General features: G+C 42.8%; 1 long non-coding RNA gene across 1 annotated transcript in view; it reads right to left on the bottom strand.

Annotated features, from left to right (window-relative positions):
• Positions 1-16,501, bottom strand: part of LOC135363586 (uncharacterized) — a 35,616-nt gene extending 19,115 nt beyond the window's left edge. The window contains exons 1-3 of the long non-coding RNA XR_010409345.1: positions 16,405-16,501; positions 16,127-16,314; positions 15,386-15,550 (exon numbers count right to left, since the gene is read on the bottom strand). This is a non-coding gene — a long non-coding RNA (uncharacterized LOC135363586). The remainder of the gene's footprint in view (positions 1-15,385; positions 15,551-16,126; positions 16,315-16,404) is intronic.
• Between the last annotated feature and the right edge of the window lie 1,471 nt (positions 16,502-17,972).

Genomic DNA, 17,972 nt, shown 5'->3' with positions numbered 1-17,972 from the left:
AGCCTCAGAGACCCTGGATCTCTGAGTGCCTAAGTTGAACAGAATCTACCTACAGTGGACTTGTAGCATGAATGAAGTAAATTTTTGTTATCGTAAGTACCTGAGATTTGGGGATTATTTGTAACCACAGCAAAACGAAGGTTAGCCTGACAGATACAATTGTCTAAAATCAGTGTAGTGAATGTATTAAAGAAAAGGATGGATGAGAACAACACAAGTCTTCATCAAGAATAAAAGTAATAGGGGCGCCTGGGTGGCTCAGTTGGTTAAGCATTCGACTCTTGGTTTCGGCTCAGGTCATGATGTCAGTGTCCTGAGATCGAGCCCCAGATTGGGCTCTGCACTCAGCATGGAGTCTACTTGTCCCTCTCCCTCTGCTCCTCCCCCCACTCTCTCTCTCTCTCACTTGAGTAAATTTTTAAAAATCTTTAAAAAAAAAAGAATAAAAGGTAATAGGTATATAACAGGATGTGGATTCTCAATTCCCTTTCAGGTACTCCCTCCATGACTTAGCAGAGACTTATTCTATCATTCTCATTTAAGACCAGGACAGCAATTTCTAGCATCTTTTTGATCCTTACAGAGAAGCACTCCCATCTCTTTCAGAGAGAGTCATGCACCTACTGATATGTGGCCAAGTCAAGGATTGGCATGATAGTTATTAAAATTGTTCACCAAATATTTCTTACTGTCCTCATTTCCAGGAATATGGTAGAATTGAACTTCCTATTCGTCTTGTAGTTGGGTGGAGCCACGTAACAAGTTCTGGGCGATGATTTATGACCAATTAATTGCCAGTGGAAGAGCTTCCAGAGTCTCTCTCCTCTAGTCTAGTGACCCACAGTGCTGGAGATGGGAGCTGCTCCATCAGCAGGAATTCCTAGTCATCACGAGCCAACTCCTCCTGCCCAACCCCAAATGGACATATAGTGTCATGCGAAAAAGAAACCTACCTTGTTTTAAGCCACTGAGATTGTAGGTTTGTTTGTTACAGCAGCATAGCTTAGGCTTTCCTGACTGATACAGAGGGAAATCCTGAGATAGAGTTACTGATTCCCTTGAAGTGATCACAACCACCACAACCCTCAAATGAAGTTACACCATTCCTCTCCAAAACTTGACCAAAACAAAATAAAACAGAAACAAAGCAAGAAGCATACTCAGTCCCCAAAAGCCCTATTAATAGAGCTATAGTCCTCTGAAGAAGGAGCCCACATGTTCCTCCTGCAAGCATTGAATCAGTTCAGATACTATGGGTGGCTTAATCTCCAGGGTACCTCTGAACCAGGGAACATGGAGCTCAAGAAAGGAAACTGGTTTTCCTCCTCCTTCAAGTTCCGAGAATGGGTCCCCAGAGGTGAGTTAACAAGTGGATATTTCTTTCTTTCTTTTTTTTTTTTACTGGGATATCATTGACCTATAACATCATACTAGTTTCAGGTGGACAATACACACACACACACACACACGTCTAGTTAACAGCTTTCAACACACAGTTACATTTTTTCTTGTGATGAAAACTTTTAAGATCTACTTTCCTAGCAACTTCCAAAAACACAATATTGTTAACTACAGTCACCACGCTGTACATTATATCCCTATTACTTATTTATTTTATAACTGGAAGTTTGTATCTTTTCACTACCTTCATCCATTTTGCCCACCCCCCACCCCTTGCTTCTAGCAGACACCAATCTCTTCTCTGTATCTATGAGTTTGGTTATTTTGGTTTTTGTTTTTTCTTTGATTCCACATGTGAGACCAAGTTGTATTTATCTTTTTCTGTCTGACTTATCTCACTTAGCATAATACTGTCAAGGTATTGTTGCAAATGGCAGAATTTTCTTTCTTTCTTTCTTTTTTAATGGCTGAGTAATGTTTCAGTGTGTGTGTGTGTGTGTATCACATCTTCTTCAACCTTTCATTCATCAATGGACACATAAGTTGTTTCCATGTGTTGGCTATTGTAAATACTGCTGCAGTGAACATGAGTGTGCAGATATCTTTTTAAGTTAGTGTTTCATGTCCTTCAGATAAATACCTAGAAGTAGAATTGCTGGATCATATGATAGTTCTATTTTTAATATTTTTTAAAATATGTTAGTTATTTATTTGAGAGAGAGAGAGCACAAGAAGGGGAGCTGCAGATGGAAGGAGTCCGATGCGGGGCTCAATCCCAGGACTCCAGGAACATGACCTGAGCTGAAGGAAGATGCTTAACCGACTGAGCCACCCAGGCGCCCCTCTATTTTTAATATTTTGAGGAACCTCCATACAGTTTTCTACAGTGGCTGTACTGATTTACATTCCTGCCAACAGAGCACTAGTGTTCTTTTTTTCTTCACATCTTGGCCAACAAGTAAATCTTTTTGTTAGTGCTTATGAACTTTTCTAATCTTTTTCACAGTATTGGCCACTTGCTCATTATTCCATACTTGTGTATTTTCTCACAAATGTGTTTGTTCTTCTAAGAAATGCAAAGAAACTGCCTAATGCAGTCAGGTCATCTCTAACAGGTGATTAACTGTTATAATTTTGCCCTTCAAATTCCCACAGACATATTTTTTAGTTGCCTTTTGCCAAGTACCTTATTTCAAATTCTTGGAAGAATACCTGGAGAATTACTCATCTCCTCAACTAAGGCTTTCACCTCAGTGTAAATCACTTTTACCTCAGCCTTTATTTGGTTTTGTTTCTGAGACAACATCTCTAAAACTCTTGATTCATTGCCAAGTATATTTAAACTACTTATTCAATGACAGATCCATGAGGTTTTGGGGTTTTTTTTAAAGATTTTATTTATTTATTTGACAGAGAGAGACACAGTGAGAGAGGGAACACAAGCAGGGGGAGTGGGAGAGGGAGAAGCAGGGTTCCCATGGAGCAGGGAGCCCAATGCGGCGCTTGATCCCAGGGCCCTGGAATCATGACCTGAGCCGAAGGCAGACGCTTAATGACTGAGCCACCCAGGCGCCCCCAGATCCATGAGGTTTGAAAACTTATTTATTGTGTTTCCATCTGATTAAGAAGTCCAGAAGATAGAGAATATCATCAAAGAATATCCCCATAGCAGGAGAAATTTTCTGAAGTGATATTCAGATATTGATACTCACAAGAAATGGGGTAAATGGTCTACATATTTTTAGAAACTTAATTTGAATAGATACTTTGAGGGAAGAGAGAGGAAACTCCAGATGAGGTTGTAGGCATACTCAATTGTTATAAGTGGCTGGACTACTGTAAACTATTCAAAATGTAGATTATTTCCTCTGCCTTCGCTCCCTTTAACAGGGTTACTCCACCCAACCTCCCAACCTCAAGGTAAATGTCACTCCCTCAGCAAACCATCCTTAACACACTGACAAGTAAGGTTCCTCATATACTCTCTTACAGAATTCCATATATGTCCATCCTAGCAATCACAATGATCATTAATACACATTTTTGTAATTATTTCTGTGTTAATGCTCTCCTCCAATACATCGTAAGCTCTGTGACAATGATCATACTTGTATTGTTTCCCACTATTCCAGCCCCAATTTATCAATTCAGTCAACGTGGGCAAATCTCATTTTATTGCACTTAACAGATACTGCATTTTTTTCATAAATTGAAAGTTTCTGGCAACCCTCCCTCAAGTCTACCAGCACCATTTTTCCAACATTTGCTCACTTTGTGTCTCTGTGTCACGTTTTGGTAACTCTTGCAGTATTTCCATTTTTTTCATTATTATTATTATATTCGTTATGGTGATCTTTGATCAGTGATTACAACTCACTGCAAGCTCAAATGATGGTTAGCATTATTGAGTCATAACATATTTTTTAATTAAGGTATGTACATTGGTTTTTTAGAGATAATACTACTACACACTTAGTAGACTATAGTATAAATATAACTTTTATATGTGCTAGGAAACCAAAAATTTATTTGACTCACTTATTGTGGCATTTGCTTTATTGCAATGGTCTGGAACCAAACCCACAATATCTCTGAGGTATGCCTGCATTATCAGATGTCTACCATGTGCCAGACACCGTGTTAAGTACTTGGAATGCACGGTGAACAAAAATAAGATTCCTGCCCCGAGCAAGAATTCAAAAAATAAATGATCAACCTAGTAAAGTATATGGCATGTTAAAAGTTGAAAAATGCCATGGAAAAAGCAGAAAAGGTAGAGCACTGATTTCAGTGTTATATAGGGTGGTCAGGTTCAGCTTCAATGAGAAGTAGGATTTGAACAAAGACTTGGAGGAGATAAGATTAGCCAAACAGATACTTGGGGAAGAGTGTCCTGGGCTAAGGGAGCAGCTAGAGCAGATTTTGAGTCAGGAGAGTGCGTGGTTTGTTCGAGGAACATCAGCTGGATCAGTGTGGCTGGAGTGGGATAGGCAAGAGAGCAGAAGATAGGTCAGAAACGCTCAATCAGTATTTGTCAAAAAAAATGGACGCAAAAACAAATAGTTGTTTTTAAAATTCACTTCATTTTTTTTAAAAGATCTTATTTATTTGTCAGAAAGCGCATAAGCAGAGGAAGCGGCAGGCTCCCCGCGGAGCAGGGAGCCCGATGCGGGACTTGATCCCAGCATGACCTGAGCCAAAGGCAAACACTTAACCGACTGAGCCACCCAGGTGCCCCTAAAATTCACTTTAAAGGATTTTCACACGACTCATATATTTTCCCATAGGTGAGAAAAGAGTCTGCAGCTTCATCCAGTCCACAAACTGTAATCTCACGTGCTTTAAGTGGACACTCTAGAAGGCGTCGCATCCTGTTATTGCCAAAAAGGAAACATCTCCCATCTGTGTCAAGAGACGGCCATGTGTTCTCTTAAAGGTAAGTCCCTGGCCCCCTCCTGGCATGGGTTCACACAGAGTCTGCATCTGAGAAGAGAAAGCTGATTCTGCGGCTCTGCTCATGAGCTGGCAGTGCTGACAGGCAACTCCACCTCCAGGCTGACGTGATGGGAACCAAAGAGCAGCAGGGGACCCCAAGGGCGTTCAAAGAGGCCAGGAAGCATTACCTCACTCAGCACATTGGGCAGACGGAGGTGGAAAGGAAGATGGGCTCTTTGTGAACAAATGGTTTGCCCTCATTGAAACTCCCCCTCCAGAAAGGTTCTGAAATCCACATACATTAGTGGTAAATATCAGTGCTTTCCACATACCACAGCGGGATCAGCTGTGAGATGTTTGGCCAGCTCTCTCAGAGCCTGTTGGGAGGTTTCTCCAAGTACGGATTCTGGGAGCCCACCTCAGAAGCGTTTGAACCAGTGGATGTAGGTGGACTTGGGAATTGGCATTTTTCATGGCTCCCCAAGAGATTCCAATGAGCAGCCGAGTGGGACCACCACTGCTGTAATGTTCTGATTAATGTGCTTGCATGTGACCAGAAAAAAAGAAAAAAAGCTTTTGCTGATGGTATGGGTTTCAACTGGTGGTATTTCAGGCATCAGAGATCAAAGGAAAAAGTTAGGTGGAGGTAATAGGACAGGGAAGCCTGCTAGAATTTCTGTCATCACAGGCCTGAACAGCCATCTTCATAGAACAGAGGTCCTGTGAGACAGCAAGGGGAGAATTTGTCCCTCTTCCCAAGTTTCTCCTCCTTCCTACCAGCAAGTTCTTCCAACAGAGTCACCAGTTTATAAGAAGCTGGAAATTTGTGTGCATGTTGATGAAATTGTACCCCAAAAAAAGGTGGGGGGAAGTCTGGGAATCTTAGAATTTCCACAGATATTCTAGTAAGGGGTGGTGAGGAAGATGGGTATGGGAGCCAGCCAGCAAGATGGCTCCCAATGCCGACCTCCTGGTGTTCATGCCCTTGGGTAGTCTCCTTTCACTACGAGGATGGGTCTGTATGGCGAACAGCATACAGGAGCAGTGATGCCATGTCATTTCCATAATTAGGTTGTAAAAAAACCCTGTGGTCTTCATCTTAGAATCTCTTCTCCCTCAGCTCTCCCACTCCAGGGGAAGCTAGCTGTCATTTGATAGGACACTCAGGCAGCCTATGGAAAGGGCCGTAGAATGAGAAACTGAGGGCCCGGCAGCAGCTAGCAAGGAACTGAGGCCTGCCAACAAGGTGAGTGGGCTGGGAAGTGGATCCTTCAGCCCGTCAGGCTTTCAGACGACTGCAACCTCATGAGAAACTCTGAGCCTAAACTACCCAGCTAATCCCCTCCCAGATTCCTGGCCCTCAGAAACTGTGGGGGATAATATTTGTTGTGTCAAGCTACTAACTGTTGGAATAATCGGTAGATAGCTGTAAATAATATAATAACAAGTTCACCAGCTCATCAAAAAATTATTCATGTAAATCCTAACCTAGACTTTCCTAAGCCACATAGCATTCAAATAAACTTTTATTGAAATATAACACATATAGAAAAGTGCACAAACTCTAAAAGAATACATTCCTCTATAGAGCACCCAGACCAGGAAATAAATATTGTCAGGACTCCTTATGCCCCTTACCAATTACATAACCACCTTCTTCCTAAAGGCAACCAGCACGGTCATAGAAGAGTTTGTCTGCTTTTGAACTTGATATAAATGGACTTGTATAGTCATCCTTTTGTGCCTGGCTTTTTGAACTCACCATGTTGGTGAGATTCATCCATATTGCTTTGTGTATTGAAAGTATTTGTCAAATTCTCTTATTGATTTGTAGGAGTTAGTTACATATTCTGGATACCAGTCCTTTGTCAGATACTTAAACTATGAATATCTTCTCTCCCATTATGGTTTTTTAAATTTCTTAATGAGATCTTTTAAAGGAGAAAGTTCTTAGTTTTAAGTAGTCCAATTTATTATTTTCTTTGTTGTTTATGTTTTTTGTGTCTTGAGAAATAATTGCCTACACCAAGGTCATGAAAATATTCTCCTTGTTTTCTTTTAGAAGCTTTATTTTCCTATAATACACAAGAAATTGATTTTTGTGTATTGTGTGAGACAGAGGTCAGAATTCATTTTTTCCTCTGTGGATATCCAATTGATTCAGTGCTATTTATTAAAAACCATTCCTTTCCTAGCACTTTCTTGTTCCTTTGTCATAAATCTAGTTACTATATATGGTCTGTTTCTGGACTGCCTATTCTGTTCCAGTTTCTTTGCAGCATCATTGTCTTCATTATGGTAATTCTTGCTATCTAGTATGTTCTTCTTCAAGATTGCCTTGGCTAACTTGGTCCTTTGCACTTCCATATAAATTAAAATAAAAAATTTCCATACACACACAAAACTTACTGTGATTTTAGGGGGGATTACGCCAAATCTATAGATCATTTTGGGAAAACCTGACAGTATGAAGTCCATCAGTTCATGAGCATGGCATATTTCTGCATTTATTTTGGTCTTGTTTAATTTGTTTTGGTAATATTTTATAGCTTTCAGTATTTTTGTTATTTTTTTTACTTCTTATTTGAAAATAATTTTTTATTTTCAAAAGGGTTATAAAGATAGTACAGAGCTCCCACATATCCATCACTCACTCTTGCCTAATGTTAACATCATGGTACATTTATCAAAATTGAGAAAATTAACATTGGTAAATATTTGTAACTTAAACTATGGACTATATTCAGACTCCTAGCACGTACCCCACTGATGTTCTTTCTCTATTCCAGGATCCAATTCAGGCTACCACATAGCTTTAGGTGGCTAGCAATTTTTAGGAGGCGAGTTCCTGTCAGCATCTGCTTGTTGGGAGTGGCTCCACTTCTGGTCACTCCCTACACCAGTGGAGTTTCTGCTCTCCTGCAGGGCTTTCCCACATCCAGGGAGCTTGTCTAGTGGAGGGATAATAGGACAGAGAAGCAGTGACAGCAGACGATATTCTATGATGGTGAAAAAGTGCACAAAACACTCCTCTTCCAGAAAACTGCATACCTCACTTTGTCACTCCATTTGGGTGTCTGTTCAAATGTCCTTCCTCAAAGATGTCTTCCTCGACCACTCCATCGCAAAAAAGCACCTCATCACTCTCTAACACCCTTATCCTGCTTCGTTATTTCTTCCTGGGACTTAGTACCACCTGACAGGATATATATCATCTGTTTGCATGCTTATTATCTGTCCTTTCCCCTGGGATGTTAAGTGCTCTCTGAGGACCAGGAAAGTTTTCTCTCTTGCTCACTGTTGTATTCTCAGCATTTGGAACGTGCTTGGCAACTGATAGGCACTCAGTAATTTTCTCCTAAATTACTGAGGGAATGAATATGCAGCTTTAATCTCACAGAGAGCCTTCAAAGGGGCTTCAGGGTCAGGGAAGGGGTGCCCAAGACTATCTGTCTTCCCTGGTACAGCTGTAGAAAGCCTTGGATTCTCCTGCAGGGGAGTGGAAAGATCATGGCATATGGAGTTAGAACTCTTTCAGTTAGGACTCTCACCTACAAGCTTTTAGGTTGGGTTTGTTGTTTTTTTTTTTTTTTTTTTTCTGGGCAAATTTCTTACTCTGAACTTAAATATTCTCACCTATAAGATGGTTACAGGAATACCTACCCTACAAGGTTCCTCTGAGAATTGAAGGCATAACATATGTAGACTAATGGTCACTTATGTGAGCACTCAGAAACTAGTGGTGAAGCGGTCTGTGTGCATGGCTGTGTTCTGGTAAAGTCTGGGGAGCACTCTGAGGTTAAATAGCTGAAACAAGGCCAGGGACATGGGAGCCGTGGGTTTTATATCTGCAAAGGGCTCTAATCATTTGCAGGGATGCCTCAACTTCGGAGCTCCATCCCCTTAATAGAGATAAAAAGGAAAAGAGGGAAAGAAAAATATCCAAAGACTCAATAGAAATAGGAGAGAAAATGGAGAAGCAGAGAGACACTTTGGAACTGAGTGGCCATGTGACAAAATGGACACTGGACCAGGAGCCCTATAGGGTGATTTGTGGCAGGATCGGGATGGGAATCCCTGTTTTCCTCCCCTACCAGTCAATCCTCCTTCATTTCAGACAACACTTGTCTCCTTTTTATCTATGGTCTTTCCAATTAAGAAGCTGCAGCCCTGCTTGAATGTCCTTATAAACTCTTCATATCCACTGCCTATGCTTGACAAACAGAAGAGGGCATGTCTGCGTGTAATCGACTGAGTGCTTCATTAAAGAAAAAATTCCATGTGTTCTTGCTGGGCCTTTTCTGCTTGCAAGTGTCAGGACCCAAATCAAACCAGCTTAAGTGAAAACAAACCAGAGAAAGTGTGTGGTGGCCCGTGTGGCTGCAGAGTCCAAGAATAACAAGCTCAGCTAGATACAGACACTCCTACGATTAAATCAGGACAAGCTTGTCTACTTCTAAGTTCTGTTTCCTCTGTGTTAACTCCCTCCGGCTTCGAGCCTCCCCTCACCGACAAACAATGGCTGCCATAGCTCCTGGAGTGAGATACTTCCCGATTCACAGCCACAGGGAAAAAAAAGCAGGAAACTCCTTCTCTGAGAACTCAAAGAACAGTCCCAAATCATATCTGATGGCCCCTAACTGGCCTAACTTGAGGTATGGATCTGTGAACTCCTGGGTAATATGTTCTGATTGCTTTAAATCTAGGTTGTACACTCTCCCCCGAATCAGAAACGCAGCCCCACCTGAGGAACGTGGACTCAGGGTTGAGGAGAGGGTTGGTCCCTAGGGGAGGCATCAGACTCTATGCCAGAGGGTGAAAAAGGCACAAGAACAAAAACACCAGATGTCTACTGTGCCAGGACTTCAAACCCGTAGACCATGTTCTTTGTCCATAGGACCACTCTTACTTCACAAGATGAAGGCCATTATTTTTTTAGTTAACTCTATCTTGTTGGCTTCACTTCTGTAAAGGCCATATCTTTTGCAGATAGATGGGTCTATCCAGGCTCACAGAAAGAATCACTTAAGCATTCTTTCAAAAAATCTGCCCAGGGGCGCCTGGGTGGCTCAGTTGGTTAAGCGACTGCTTTCAGCTCAGGTCATGATCCTGGAGTCCCGGGATCGAGTCCCGCATCGGGCTCCCTGCTCGGCGGGAAGCCTGCTTCTCCCTCTGACCCTCACCCCTCTCATGTGCTCTCTCTCTCTCATTCTCTCTGTCTCAAATAAATAAATAAAATCTTAAAAAAAAAAAATTTAAAAAAAATCTGCCCAGTGGTGCAGAAAAGTCTGTAACTAAGAAGAGAAACTAAGTTATAGGGAAGAAGACATAAAGTAGAGAGAGAACTGAGAAGTGAAAATAGATGGGGGAAAAGGGTACAACTCAGAAAGCATAGAGGAGCAAGGCCATCAGAGATTCCAGCACCTATTCAAATGTTCTCTCTCCTCCATGCTTAGGTTGGGGTCCCCAAAGCAGAGCCGAGGAAGGCTCTCAGGGAGCGAAGGAAGCACCATAGGGCAGTGGAGCCGTCCCACCTGAAGATTGATCCACAGGAGGTCCCGCCCAGAGGCACCGGGCCGGCCTTTTGCATGCAGTGCCAGCCAATCATCGGGATGGGGGCACATCACACACACATCCCCACCCCGAGACAGACAGTTCCTCTCCAGGCAAGGGGAATTTTCCGGAGAAAGGCAAAGCTGTGAGCTGTTATCAGCCAACGCTCACAGCAAGCATCGTGGGGGGCTGGGGGGGTTGGCAGTTAAAGGATGAGGGAGAGAGTTCCAATAGCATCCACGACACCTGCAAGCTGTTATTCACATGCACTTTGGCTGTAATGTCACCTGAGCTTTAATACAGGTCCTGTTGTATGACTAATTCTTGCATTTCCTAAACATCTTCTCCTCTACACTGACACACGGCTGCTAACGTAGCTCAGCGCCCCATTGTCTATTGCCGACCCTCTGAAAATAACCTCCTCGTTGTGTGCCCCCTAACGAACCACGCTCTGTATCTTTGTGTCTTCCCTCCTACACGGTTTTGACCAGTAAACTGCAACAGAAATGACACTGTGCAAACCTCCAAAGGAGGTCTTCAGAAGATTCCAAGCGCCAGCTTTTGTCTTCTTGGAATGCTCTCACCACGATGTGAGAAAACATGGTCTAGACAGACACTGAGTGATGAGCAACCATGGAGAGAGACCATATGGAAAAAGAGTCCCAGTCAGGCCTCTGCTGACCCAGCACCTGAAAGCAGCCACGTGAATGAGCCCAGGCGAGAGCAGTGGAAGAGCCACCCAACTAATCCATAAAATCATGAGAAATAATACCTTGTCATTGCTTTAAGTCATGAAGTTTGGGGCCATTTGTACACAGTGATGGATAACTAAAACACACACTTCTTGCTTTTGTCCCCCAAAATCCATCCTCCACACTTCTTCCTAGTTCTCTCCAAAGCCTGAAATTGGGCCAGAGCCTCCCTGCTTAAGAAATCCCTGATGAGGGGCACCTGGGTGGCTCAGTCGGTTAAGTGTCTGCCTTTGGCTCAGGTCATGATCCCAGGGTCCTGGGATCAAGCCCCGTGCAGGGTTCCCTGCTCAGCGGGGAGTCTGCCTCTCGCCCTGCTCATGCTCACTCTCTCTGGCTCTCTTTCTCTCAAATAAATAAAGTCTTAAAAAAAGAAAAGAAAACCCTGACGGACTTCTACTCATTATAGAATCAGCTCTCAACTCCTTCACCTGGTGTATGCCATCCTTCACAACCTAGTCTTCAACCATGAAACCTGAACTCTAGCCACCATGAGCTTCTCTTTCTCTGGACACACCATAATGTCACATGCCATCCCCTGGCCACCACTCTTCACATGGCCAACCCAACCCCAAGGGCAGATTCTCCTCCCAGCGTTCCCCAGCCCCGTCAGGCAGAGTCAATCACTCTGGTCTCTGGGTACCTTCTCACCTCCATTACGGCCCTTGTGGTGTGTAGCTCGTGCCAGGCTCCTCCGACAGATAACAAGCTCCCACAGTATAGGGGCCATATTGTGTTCATTGTCGAAAGCCCGGAACCCAGCTCGGTGCCTGGCATGCACCTCGGCCATCAAACGATGGCTGACTGGGGTGTTGCAAACCACGCGCTTCTTGAGAGCAAGCCCTGAATCTTATCCATCCTGTGATGCTTGTGTTGGAGCCTGACGCATGATCGGTACTTCCTGAATATTTCATTGAATTGGGTGATGGAAAATAGAAAGTTAAGAAATGAGAATGCAAAAGGACAGAAAAGGACAAATTAGAAATTTCTGTGAGAGAAGACTGCCAGGAGTCAGAGTCTTCAGAAAGACAATGCTAATTGGAACTCCTCAGGGTGGAAGAATCCCTACGTTCTCCAAACCCTTTGATTTTACTCAGTTCTCCGGGTATCCCTCTATCTCTCTTTTCCCACCAAGTGCTGAGTTTTAATAGAAGAAGAGGGGCTCTGATGTGGTTTGAGGACTAGTATCACTGGCTTTCCTCAGACACCTTCCCACAGAAGCCCTGGCACAGACTCCCTGCTCGTAGATTGGTTTGAGTGAGGTGGAGCCAAGATGGAGTCCAGGCCCCCAGGGCCTCACCCTTCCCCGTCATTTCCATACACCGACTTATCTGCCGAGATAAACTGGAGCCACTTCAGACAGGCCTGGAGCACACACCTTCCTTTCTTGTTGGCCCTGGGGCAAAGAGATGAGAGATTTTCCCAGGATTTTTACCCTTGGTTCTGTTGTTCAGAAAGCTCCACATGGCTTCCATTTTCAATCCCATTAAAATGAGGGGGAGGGGCAAGGCACAGGGTGGTGTTAGAGTTCAGGTGAGTCATAAATTGTGCCCTTAGTGAAAAGGAAGATTGGGTAAGCAGGTATATGTAATAAATTCCTAGACCAGTTGTTCTCAAACTTTAGCTACATCATGGGCGCCTGGGTGGCTCACTTGGTTAAGCGACTGCCTTCGGCTCAGGTCATGATCCTGGAGTCCCGGGATCGAGTCCCGCATCGGGCTCCCTGCTCAGTGGGGAGTCTGCTTCTCCCTCTGACCCTTCTCTGTCTTGTGCTCTCTCTCATTCTCTCTCTCTCTCAAATAAATAAATAAAATCTTAAAAAAAAAAATACTTTAGCTACATCAGAATCACCTGGGGGGCTTCTTAAACAAGACGACTGGGCCCACCTCCAGAATTTCCGATTCATTTGCACTTCTAACAAGGTTCCCGGGTGATGCTGTGGCTGCCAGCTGGAAAAACCACTTTAAGCACCATGCCCTAGACCATAAACTTCTTGTAGAGAAGGAACTGGCCTTTCATCTCTGTATGCTCAGTGCCTCCATATAGTGGGGGTTCAATGTATGCTTTTTTAAAATTCAATTGCATTAATGTTAATCCTCACTGTTAGAAAAGTTATTCAAAAGGCATTCTATCATATACCCACAATAACATCTTTTTGTATTAAGGAAAAAAGCAAATCTTTATGGAGCTTAGTTCTTTCCATTTCATCTCCTCCAGCAAATTCAAATGAAGAAAGCAACTCAGTTAACACTGCATCTAGCAACAAATAGAGTCTAGAAATACATATTATTCAAGTAAATTCCCTAAAAAGAACTTAGCCTGGAGGTGACCATTTACTGCTCTTTCTATTGTGTTTGTTTGGGTTCAAGTGACAGAAACACGTCTGGGAGCAGCTAGACGGAAAGCAGAATTTATTGGTTTGCAGACCCCAGCAGGGTTGTTGCTGGGAATGACGGGAACCAGGGTCCTAAACCCAGCCAGTGCTCCCCTTTAGATCGCTCCTCTCAGCCTCTCCCTCCCCTTTGGCACCATTATCCGTCTCTGTACTCTGGCTGTTTCCATATTACAATAAATTCGAGGAAGAGACTTGGCCAGTGAGGATGAGGGGGTGGGGACAAATAAGAACATGGCATCTCGCACAGTGGCCACATGGGTGAGGAAGGGCACGGATCTCACAGGAGTGGGGATTAGGGCTGTCAGCCACTGAAGCCTCCACCAACCTAGTGAAAACCTACATAAGGTGGAGAATGCTACCCATACCCTTAGTAAATATCCTTCTACATCTTTTGTAGTAAACAATGTAACAACAGTGAAGCCAACGGGTCACTGGAAAGAAGCTGAAGCCTCCAACCCAGAGGAAAGACCAGCGTGGAATTTAGGATGTACTTGAGAAATACTTTAAACTACCAATAGGATGCTACAGCTTGGTGCTTCTTTAACCATGACCTCAAATGAGGGGGGTATGAAATGCAAGGCAGAAGTTCTCTATCAGACCCGACTCCCTAGCAAACGGTGTTCTCATGGACATCATCATGGCTTTTCTAGATCTTTGCAAGAGAAGGTTTTTCTGTTCCATCTTCACACTGACCCAAAGTTAGGAACCAAATATGTCCTCTGCCTTTGGCTAACTTAAACCTGAGTTTTTTATGTTGCAAAATCCTAGCATGTGAGGCGGAGTCCCAAATAAATCGACAGTCAGTGCTCTCCATTGTCTTTTTTTAAAATTTAAATTCAATGTAATACTGTATGATTAGTTTCAGAGGTAGAATTTAGTGATTCATCAGTTGCCTGCAAGACCCAGTGCTCATTACTTCAAGTGCCTTCCTTAATGCCCATCACCCAGTGACCCCATCGCCCCCACCCACCTCTGAGGGTTCCCTTGTCTTTTAGACATCTATGAAAATCTGCCCATTCTTTTTACTCTCTGTTGGTTCTGAATGTTTGGCATTTTAAGTACAATAATGTCAATTTCCGTTTAGACAAAAGCCCAGAGATGTAGATTCTTCAGAATGAAAGTTAAGCTGTAGCAAACACTATTGTGCTCCTGTTAAACAAGCCGATGAAACACAAGTTGTCCAAGTTCAAGCTTATTTTGAAAATGAGTGGTTTTTTTTTTTTCCCCAAAATGCTGACTCAGCCGCTATGCTGGTGGGGGGATGCGGTCACACAATGGTTTGCCTCTGCCAAGCTCGGTCACTGATGCTAATTCTACTGGACTCTAACATTTGCAACTGGGATTGTTGAGGCAGTTTTCCTCTGCATATGGCAAGCATTCAGGTGAAGCTTTCTGGGGTTTTCTGTTTTGTGTTTTTAGACTGAAATTTAATGTTTACTTTTCAGTGTGCTCCATCTTCATGCTTGATTATTGTTGGAGGTGGAAAATCCAGCAAGGAGAGGAGTTCCAAATGTATTGATGTGATAAGAAATCAGGCCATGAATAAATATAAGTGGACCCCTGAAAATGTGGGGGGTGGAATGGCAACTGACAAAATACAGCATATGACAAAAGCATGAACATTTTCTTCAAATTGCACAGTTGAGAGTAGAACAAAAAATAAAAGGTGCATTAAGCCATGCTAAGCAGTTGTGAGTAACAATAGAAGTCCAAGTAGAAAGTATTTATTTAAGGAATGCTTGACCCCTGCGATGTTACTTGCAGAGCACAGATATATATGTATCAAAGTGCATGGATTATTATCTTATTATCTATGCAACTGTTTATATTCCTCTTCTAAATTTAGACTTACCGGGGCCCCTGGGTGGCTCAGATGGTTGAGCGTCTGCCTTCGGCTCAGGTCATGATCTCAGGGTCCTGGGATCAAGTCTCGCATTGGGCTCCTTGCTTAGTGGGGAGCCTGCTTCTCCCTCTGCCTGCCACTCCCCCTGCTTGTACTCTCCCTCTCTCTTTCTCTCTGGCAAATAAATTAAAAAAAAAAAAAAAACTTAAATAAATAAATAAATAAATTTAGACTTACCATCATTTTGTTATTTCCAAAGAGAGTCTATCTTGTTCATTAACTTTACCAACAATTACAACTCTCCATTCTGTGCCAGCCCCTGAAATAATTGCTGAAGATACACAATAAATAAAGTCAGGCTCCTCTTCTCCCGAGGTTCTCCATCCAGGCAGGAGACAGACATGTAAATAAGTAATTTAGAATGAGAATACATTATAATTTGTCTCCTTCACGTCTGGAACAAGCACTGGATTGTTGAACTCTACCTGACCATGACTGTCAAGATTCTAGGCGCCGGAATAGGCAAAGCTCCATAAGCACCATCCTTACGGGTCACAGCTTTGGCTGGACTCCTCTCTGCATTTGTAACACATCTGATCTAACAAACGACTGTTCGAGGTGCTGTGGGACAAGAGGTGCCCGTGTCTATTTCCCCGTATACTCTCAACCTAAGAAAAGAAGATTTGGATGCTGGCAAGACAGAGAGAAAAGATTTATGATGACTGTGAAAGACTATTTAAAACTCCTAACCTGGACAGGCAGATTAAATAGATTTCCTTGGGCACCTGGGTGGCTCAGATGGTTAAGTGTCTGCCTTTGGCCCAGGTCATGATCCCAGCATCCTGGGATCAAGTCCCGCATCAGGCTCCCTGCTCGCTGCAGAGCATGTTTCTCCCTCTCCTTCTACTGCTCCTCCTGCTTGTGCTCTCTCGTTCTCTCTGTCAGATAAATAAATAAAATCTTAAAATAAATAAATAAATAAATAAATAAATAAATAAAAGATTTCCTTGTGTAGATATAAAGATTACTGAAATAGGGGGTGGCTGGCTGGCTCAAGCAGTAAGGCATGTGAGTCTTGATGTCAGGGTCATGAGTTCAAGCCCCACATTGGGCATGGAGCATACTAAAAAAAAAAAGAAAGAAAGAAAAAAAATTACTGAAATAAATGAATTCCGATTCATTCTAATTGACTACCAGAGTCATGTTATTCTTGCCAAGCCTAAAAAGGTACTAGAAAAGAATAATCTTCTTGTGGGTTTTCTGCCCCAGGTAGAACTATATCCGGGTCAGCAGTAATCACTGAACTACCAAACTTCTTAATTAGGAGGGGGGCCAGGTGAGAGGATGGACACAGCCTGCAGAACCATTTCCCAAGATCCAGCCTTGGACATTCTACCAACCATACCCCTTGGAGATGTCAAAGCTCACCCGGGCTCTCTACTTCCTCCCACGGAGGGGGATTGTCATGGGGGATTCTATTTCTTTAGTTTGGGTACATCTTAATCCCTCTCCTTCTGTGCCTGTCTTCTCAGGGCCTTGAGCAGGTAGGTCCAGGTCCCTCACCTCGTAATTCTCAGCTTCTGGATATAGTGCTGTGTAGAAGTGTGCATGCTCAATGACTCCACGTGTAGCCATGGAGTTGAGGACAATTTGTTTTCATAACAAAGGGCTACAATATCCACTAAGGGGTTAATACCCAAAATATTCAAGGCGCTCATACAACTCAATAGCAACAAAACAAATAACCCAATTTTCAAATGGGCAGAAGAGACATCTAAATAGCAGTGAAAAAAATTTTTTAAATGGGCAAAGGACATTTTCCCAAAGAAGACATACATACAAATGACCAACAGGGACATGGAGAGGTGCTCAACATCACTAATCATCAAAAAAACGCAAATCAAAACCACAATGAGATATTACCTTATGCCTGTTAAGATGTCTCTTATTAGAAAGACAAGACCTAACAAATGCTGGGGAGGATGTGGAGAGAAGGAAAATGTGTGCCCCATCACGGGAAAGCAGTATGGAGGTTTCCCAAAAATGAAACATAGAACTACCCTATGATCCAGCAATTCCACTTCGGGTATAGATCCAAAGGAAATAAAATCGGTATCTCAAAGAGTTATCTGTATTCCCATGTTTATAGCAACATTATTGACTCTAGCCTTGGTATGGAAACCACCTAAGGGTGCCTCCGCAAGTGAATGCACAGAGAAAATGTGTTATACATTTATATACAACGTACTATTATTCAGTCTTAAAAAAGGAAAGCAATCCTGTCCTTTGGGACAACATGGATAGACCTGGAGGGTGTTATGCTAAGTGAAATAAGCCAGACAAAGACAAACCACATGGTATCCCTTATGTGTGGAATAAAATAAAAAAGCTGAACTCATAGAAACAGAAGAGAAAAGTGGTTGCCAGGGTCTGTTGTGTGAGGAAAATAGGGAAAGGTTAGAAAAAATGGTACAAATTTTCAGCTGCAAGATGAATGAGGTCTAAGGATCTAATGTATAATATGGTGACTGTATTAGGTTACATTGCTGTATAATTGAAATTTGCTAAGAAAGTAGAACTTAAATTTTTCACACAC

Source organism: Mirounga angustirostris, unplaced genomic scaffold (assembly GCF_029215605.1).
Source record: "Mirounga angustirostris isolate CCGP_5_RB_7025 unplaced genomic scaffold, mMirAng1.0.hap1 SCAF_2, whole genome shotgun sequence".
Classification (NCBI taxonomy): Eukaryota; Metazoa; Chordata; class Mammalia; order Carnivora; family Phocidae; genus Mirounga; species Mirounga angustirostris.
The sequence above is the reverse complement of the archived record's forward strand: the minus strand, read 5'-3'. Positions and strand labels throughout refer to the sequence as shown.